Source organism: Macrotis lagotis, chromosome 1, assembly GCF_037893015.1.
Source record: "Macrotis lagotis isolate mMagLag1 chromosome 1, bilby.v1.9.chrom.fasta, whole genome shotgun sequence".
In the NCBI taxonomy this organism is placed as follows: Eukaryota; Metazoa; Chordata; class Mammalia; order Peramelemorphia; family Peramelidae; genus Macrotis; species Macrotis lagotis.
The window spans coordinates 347,392,416-347,400,878 of record NC_133658.1 but is presented as its reverse complement, the minus strand read 5'-3'; the positions used below and the strand labels follow the sequence as shown (position 1 = coordinate 347,400,878).

General features: G+C 38.3%; 1 pseudogene; it reads right to left on the bottom strand.

Moving 5' to 3' along the window:
• Positions 1-91: 91 nt before the first annotated feature.
• Positions 92-1,612, bottom strand: LOC141498770 (pleiotropic regulator 1-like; annotated as a pseudogene).
• Positions 1,613-8,463: the final 6,851 nt, after the last annotated feature.

The window sequence follows — 8,463 nt, the reverse complement described above, 5'->3', positions numbered from 1 at the left end:
AAAGTTGAACTTACGCCATCTTTTCTTTAAAAAGGGAATTTACTGCAAAATATGATAAAGCAGTAATGGCTTCTGCTGGATAGTTTCTGCTTTATAGTCTTGGATACGGCACAGTGTGAGTGAATGCATTTATAAAAGCCAAAATAACGCAATTTGCACACTGCCTCTTCTGGATAACTGGATGAGTCTCTTCTATCTCTGAATCATCTTCTCTACATACTTTAATGGTTTTTATCAGTTCCTGCAGTGAGTAAAACTGGTCAAAAATACACACAAGCATTCCTGATAAATTGTGCACAGATCCAGGCTGCATGACTGCATGGACTCTTTGGAGATTATAGCCACTCTATTATCCCCTCCAGATACAAGCCGTCTATCCAAAATCACAGAAAGTATATTAATAATAGCATTGTGACCAGAAAGGTTTTGAATTAAGTTTCCATCAGGAATGTCCACTGCTTAATATTATCTAAAGAACCTGGTGAAAATGTGTATCATCATGCAAACAAAACCACCTCCTGGATTTTTGACATTCATTAGCATGATTCGTATTTTTCTTGCCAATAAGTCCCATAATTGTAGGGCCATGTTGTGACTTCTTGTTATGATGGCGATTCTGCAGTTCCCTTTACAGCAGCAACTGCATTTGTCTATACACTGACTTTGGTCTTCACCATCCCATATCAGTAGAATATAAGTTAGAAGCACATCAATTCTTGGGTACAAATTTAAACTATGCCCAGCACTTAGATGTGGAGATAATATCTAGCAACTTTATTGTATTCCAGATCCCAACACGTTACCTGTTTATCTTCTCCACAGGAGAAGTATGGATTCCTTGTACAGTACTAATATGTTCTGGTAATGGTAACTTCATTAAAAAAAAATTTAAGGCAATGGGGATAAGTGACTTGCCCAAGTCACACACAATAACTTCATTTTGCTATTAGTCATGACCCAGATCTTTATAATCCTATCAGCAGAAACAGTAACAAACCTCTGATTCCCAGGTTCTACTGCAATGCATTGGACCAGCCTAGATGTCTACTGATGACTATAGTTTCCATGGCTAATGCCATTGTGGTTTACATATTGTAGGGGTCTTTATGAGCATCATTGTAGCATTCTTGGTGCCATGAGCTTCCATTAGAACCATAGCCAATCCAGGTGGCTATGAATGTTCAGGAAGCTGAGCATGCCCATAAATGCTACATTAGCTGAAGTACTTGTGTCTATCTTTAATTGTGAAGGAGCTAAAGACTGTACAGCAAATTCACTTGGCATGCTTTAAATTTTAGTATCTGCAGTCAAAGCCACACCAGGTTCTGGTGGATATGAATGCATGCTAGCTACTGAATAATCAAGTTCTTGTCTTAGATTGGCATCCATTTTTTATGTCCATATGCATCCATTGCACTCTGAAAGCCTTTATTAAATTCTAACTTTAAAATAGGTATTTGAAACCCATACTCAGTATGAAATTTGAGAGACATCTTCAGTAAGTGACTCTCTTCATCCAACTGTACTGGCTTTGCTTTATCAGCCACAAGCATGTCACAGGTCCTCTTCAATGATCTGTTTGCTCAGAATGTTTTTCTACATCCTCCACCATGACATAGATGACTGCCCACATTTCAAAGACCAAATGAACTCCTGCCATCAAGGCTACACAGCCACTTCTGGCACCCAGAAATGCAGGCAGCAGATGTGACATAAATGCCCACTAGCACCTTATGTGATGTAAAGGATACTTGTGCAACATGTGCTGTTAAGCCAACTAAGTGATGTGTCTGTTTGTGTGTGTGTGTGTGTGTGTGTGTGTGTGCGTGCATGTGCGCGCGCACGTGCGTATTTGTAAAACGTATAACAAATTGCTTGTCCTCTTGGGAAAGGAAAGATTGGAGGAGGTAAGGAGGGGAGAAAGGACAAAGGGAGAGAGGGAGAGAGAAAAGCATGGTGCACAAAATCTTATAAAAAATAAATGTTGAAAATTGTTTTAACATGTGATTGGAAAAAATAAAATACTATTTACATTAAGAAAAGAACTTGTGACAGCACATTGAAACAAGCTTTAGAACCTAAAATTGTTATGACTGACTCGTCAAAGAAAGAATTCTGTGGTTTATCAAACAAAGTGATTTAAATTTAGTTACCCTTAACACATTTTTTTTTGTGTGAATCAGGGTTTCTTCTGTAGCTGTTGCAAAAGCAGGGGTATCCATTTCAATAGTGAAAAAGTAGCACTATGTCTTGAGAAATTTTGCCTCTAGAAAGAACCCACCCACTATATTAACGATATTATGATTATTATATTATAAATTTGAAAAATATATAGGATTTTTATCAAGTATTTGTTACATTATTTTTACTATACACTTAATATTTTTGTTAAAAATATAATAAATTCTTAAAATTCATTTGAATAAAATATAGGCTAAATAAAAAAGTATATTTTTTTGAAAAGGTGTAAGTAGGGGTACAATTTTCCCCCCTTTTAATTAAAAAAAAGGAGCTGGCTCCACGAAGTTTGGTAATCACTGCTTTAGAGTAAGACATTTAACTGATGTTATGGAGACACCTGGTGGTAAGAAGCACAAATTGCTCTAACAAAGTTGACTTCAAACTAATTATGGGGGAGAATAGTTTTTATTAAACTGACAGCTCTGAACAAGCGATATACTTATTAAACTTATGTCGTTTCCAAACCCTGACATGGGGAACAAAAGGGAGAATAAATCATGTGCCCTCAAGGCCTTTTAGGAAATTGCAGTCTAGTTAGAGAGGTACAATCTTTGAATCGAGTAGGATGTGTAGAGCAGCTAGGTGGCATAGAAGATGGAATACTAAGGAAATTTCAAGTTTCTGAGTTCAAATGTGGCCTCAGACGCTTACCAACTATTTGACCCTGGGCAGGTCACTTAATCCTGTTTCCCTCTGTTTCCTCATCTGTATAATGAGCTGGGGAAGAAATAGCAAATCACTCATCTTTGCCAAGAAAAACCTCAAATATGGTCATGAAGAGTCAGACCTGACAGAAACAGCTGAATAACAACAAAAACAAGAGAGAACTGGTTTCTGGACCACTGACTGAAATGGCTCTCTCTAATTTTCCTCAGCTGCCTTTTCTCAGTCCTCCTTTCTGTGACGTTGCTCTCTAAATGTTCTCCTTTTCTGCTTCCTTCCTTGACTCTCCTTTGTCCTTTCCCTTAAATACTGACATTCCCCAAGACTCAGTTTCTTGGCCAGTTTGTTGCTCTGTGTCTCTGACTTAAATTAGCAGGTTAAGACTCTGAAACCTTTAGGTGACAAATTCTGGGTATCTCCTCCTTAAAACCACCTTGCTTGAAATTAAGCACCAGGACTCTAAAGATGAAGTAACTTCCTTGGTTCCTAGAAAAGCAATTTGGTATAGTAGAAATACTGCAAATTTTGAAATCAGGAGAAATCAATTATGATATTAATTCTGACACAAGCATGTGACTTTAGGAAAGTCATTGTCTTTCCCTAAGTCTCAGTTTCCTCATCTATAATATAGGAATAATTCCAGTACTAATCTAAAAAAGATTATTATAATGAAAATTCTTTATCAATCATTTTATAGGAGTAAATTATTATTTTCTATTTTCTTAATAGAAAAGGATAATAAATGCCTCAGAAGGGATTTTGAGGTTTAGGGAACATGTGAGGTAGGTAGTGAAAGTAGTTATCCTTAAACTGAAAATAAGAAACTTTGATCAAATAACAAATAAGTAATTAAAAAAGAAGTTGGGATTTAGAGCATGGCATTGTATTAGTTTAATCTTAATTATCCCAACTTGTGACTCAATATATGGAGTGTCTGGAATTAGAAAGACTCATCTACTTGAGTTCAAATTTGACCTCTGAGGCAGCTAGGTGGCGCAGTGGATAAAGCACCGGCCCTGGAGTCGGGAGTACCTGGGTTCAAATCTGATCTCAAACACTTAATAATTACCTAGCAGTGTGGCCTTGGGCAAGCCGCTTAACCCCATTGCCTTGCAAAAAACTAAAAAAAAAAATCTGACCTCAGATTTGTGTGTGATCCTTGACAAGTCACTTAATCTTGTTTACCTCACTTTCCTCATCTGTAAATGAACTGGAGAAGGAAATAGCACATTATCTTTACCAAGAAAACTCCAGGGGCAGCTAGGTGGTGCAGTGGATAGAGCACCGGCCCTGGAGTCAGGAGTATCTGAGTTCAAATCCGGTCTCAAACACTTAATAATTACCTAGCAGTGTGGCCTTGGGCAAGCCACTTAACCCCATTTACCTTGCAAAAAAAAAAAAAAAAAAAAAGAAAAGAAAAGAAAAGAAAACTCCAAAAGAGAAGAGAGTCAGCTACAACTGAACAACAACATCCCCACTGTCTTCTGAGAAAGTATGAGTATGGATTAGCCTCCTGTTCTAGAATCAATTCAAGTTTAAATGGACTGCAAGTTTGTTTTGTTTTTTAGGCCTTTGCAAGGCAGTGAGGTTAAGTGGTTTGCCCAAGGCCACACAGATAGGTAATTATTAAGTGTCTCAGGCCGGATTTGAACTCGGGTCCTTCTGACTCCAGGGTTGGTGCACTATCCACTGCACCACCTAGCCACTCCTTGCAAGTTCAACCAATCAATTAACAAATATTTTCTAGGCATCTTCTACCTAGAAGGTGCATGGTGGGAGACTATATCAGATACAAAGATATCATGGGAGACCATATCAGATACAAAGTTCAGAAAGTTTCTAGTCTCAACAAAGTTAAATTTTATCAAAGCAAACAGTATATGAGTAATATACAAAGTCAAAACAAAATCATTTTCTGGGGGCAGCTAGGTCGTGCAGTGGATAGAGCACCAGCCCTGGAGTCAGAAGGACCAGAGTTCAAATCCGGCTTCAGATACTCAATAATTAGCTAGCTGTGTGGCCTTGGGAAAGCCACTTTAAACCCCATTTGCCTTGCAAAAACCTAAAAAAAGAAAAAAAATCATTTTCTGAGAAGGTACCAGCAGTTGGAAGATTGGGAAAGATTAGGGAAAAAACTTCCTATTCTCCTGTAGGAGTTGGCACTTAAGAAGAAAGCTAGGAATTCTAAAAGGCAGAGGTGAGGAGGGAGTGATTTCCTGACAAGGAGAAGGACAGTAGGATGTCATGAATAAGGAATAGTTAGAAGACAGTTTGGTGAATCAAAAAGTAGATAAAGGAAAGTAATATGTGATAAGATGGAAAGATAGACTGAATATCTAATTGATTAGATATATATGTCAAGGAAGAGTAAGGATTTGAGAACTTGAGTGACTAGAAGGATTGTCTTATACTCAACAGAAATAGGAAGATTTGGGAGAGGTTTGAGATTGGAAAAAGGGACAAAATGAGTTCTATTTTAGACAGTTGAAGTTAAGCTGCTCATGAGATGTCCAGTTGTAAATGCTTAATTGGTCAATTGATGTGGAACTGAAACTCCAGAAGGAGACTGAAAATGGATATCCAGATCTGGGAGTCATCTACATAGAAATGATAATTGAACTTATTGAAGATGGTGAGATCACTAAGAAAGAGTTTGTAGTTACAGGAAAAGATGACCCAGCAGCAGGGTACATAGTTAAGGAAGGGGAAAAAGAATAATGATCTAGTAAGTGAGTAACGTACCAAAGACTGAATAAGACACCAGTTCAACCTCTGTAAGACTCAGTTACCTTGTCTAAATAATTATGGGCTTGGACCACATAATAACTGAAGTTTTTTTAGCTAAAAATCTGTGATATTATGCAAAAGCCTTTAGGTCTAGGGAATGTATTGAATAATCTGGCTTTGTAGTCTGAGTTCATTTATTCTCAAGGCTTCTGCTATCATCAGTGCTTCAGAACTAGCCTGGGGTGGTGTGTGTGTGTGTTTGTGTGTGTGTGTGTGTGTGTGTGTGTGTGTGTGTGTGTGTGTGTGTGTTTTGGCCAGTGGAAAGAGAGACCACCTTTACTACTGACAAGCCCTGAGAAATATGAGCATGTAGGTCAGTGAAAAAAGCACAGAACCAAAAGTTCCACTTGGTTCTCAATCCAATCCCACTATTAACTCAAGATATGCTGGTGGGTAATTCACAAATTATTGCCTGACTTGAGGGTCTGTGTCTAATATGAAGGTACTGGACCAGGTAATTACTACGCTCCTTTTAGAGTTCCATGACTATCAGCTGCTTGAGAGCAGGGACTTTTCCCCATGACTGTCTATGCAGTATCATAGAGTTTGGCACCTATTAGGTTCTTGGGAAATGTCTATTGGATAAATGGATGAATAAATATCTCCATGTGTATCTAGGTTTAGAGAAATCACAAGTAGTCTGCCTAAGTCAGGACATATCTGGAGTACAGCACTCAATTATGGACCCTACATTTTATGAAGAATATTGATCAGCACATTCAGAGGAAATTGATAAATCTAGAGAGAGTACTGGGGATCATGCCAAATGGAGAATGAAGAAACTGGGTATATTTAGCTTGCAGAAGAGAGACTCTCTTAGGAGAGTCAGGAAGGTATTTTCATTGAAAAGAGATAAAATTTGTTCTGGTGGCCCTCATGGCATCAGAAGAAGATGGAAATGGTACAAATTTGTAAAGAAGCAAGTTTCAAATTAATACAAGGAAAAAATGTGTTGATTATTCCTAAAGTAGAATGGATTAATTCATGAAATAGTAAGTTCCCTATCCCCAGAAGCACGCAAGTAGTAGTTGGTCATTCTGTATTGTAGCGATATTGTAGAAAAATGGAATTAAACTCCAATACAAAGAAGGTTATTAAACTATATGTGTGTGTGTGTGTAACTACACACACACATATAAGAATCCCTACAAAAGGCATATTGACTTAGAAAACCCATATGTTAACATGATTTATATTCTATTTTATTTTTATATATTTTGGTAAATATTTCCTAATTATGTTTAAATCTGGTTCTTGGAGTCCTTTGGCCTCTGTGTGGTGTGTTTGACATTTCTGGAAATTCTGAACCAGGCATAAGCTGGTTTAGACAACCTCTGAATTTCTGCGATTGTGTATGTCTGGACAACTTAGTTCAGGGAACTTTTGAACAATTACCTCTCACGTGGGGGCAGAGAGCTGGTCATGATGCCAGGAAGAGTCGAGTTTAGGTCCTACCTCTGACACAGACATCTGTGTGACCCTGGACCAATCACTCTCAATGACCTAGGCAACCTTCTAAGACTATAAGTTGCATTGAAGATATTGACCTGCACTGGTAGAAGGCATTTCCCCATCTATGCCAAGGAAATCATAGATCCATTCCCTGTTCCTCACATAACAAGAGATTGCTACATCCCAAATTTATCAAGCTAGGCTCTTCTGGATTTTATTCAATGACTTCACATAATCTTTCAAGTGTGTAAATTATCCCTTTGCAGAGTTTAGCGTTTGATATAAGGTAGTTAGAATTTCTTCCATCTTACACCAGGGGTCACCATTATATCACAGATGGGGTGGGGCAGCCTTTGCTTACCGGCTGGAATGGTAGCTATGGAGAAATGCCTATCCATCAGCATATACCACCATCTCCTGGGGACCGTAGGAGGAGTAGAGAAAGGAGAATTAAGGTTTAAGATCTTCTTCTACCCAATAAAGAACACAACCAGTCTTTCCTCTCTCTCTATTACATCAGCCCAAGCTTACTCCCACATCTTCCTTTGGAGTGAGAGACATCATAACGACCAAGTCCAGATACCTACTAGCTATGTGACCATGGGCAAGTAATCTTCATCTCTCTGAGCCTCAGCTTCCTCCTCTGAACAACTGGGATAATAATACCTTCAGCTTGGTAGTTGTGAGATTCAAATGAGACATACCATTCAAAGCACATTACAAACCTTAAAGCAAAGGGTGAATTCTAGATATTACTATGATTCCTAATATATGCCTTTTGAGTGACAGCATGGCCTTGTTCCTGGAGGGCAAGATTCAGCACAAGGAAGAGCTGAATTTAAATGCCCCCTTGGACATTTGCTGGCTATATAATTCTGGAAAAGTCATTTAAAATCTCAGTGCTTATGCAACTTTCTGACTAAATTGCAGAGAAATTACCTTCCTTTATTGATGGAAAGAATTTCCTCACTTAGCTGCCAGGTATCACCTAGCTGATAAGTACCAGCAACTATCTCAAGTTAGAATGCAATGTAGGGGAAGGGGAGTGGTGGTAGTGGTGGTGGGGGTGGGGGGGAGCAGAGAGTAGGATGGGAAAAGTGAGGGGAAGGAGTTTCCTATACATAGTGAAATTACAGCTCTGGGTCCTATTTCTATTCCTGTGCATTCTATTAGAATCTCTAGGCAAGATTGAGTAATGAACAGCATTGATACTGTACTGATATCCATAAAATATTTAAATAACCTGAGGAAGGCTTCCAGCATGTTGGAGGGATAATCTTAGGGAGGATTTATGGGAAGATGTGGAAGAGACTTGTATAA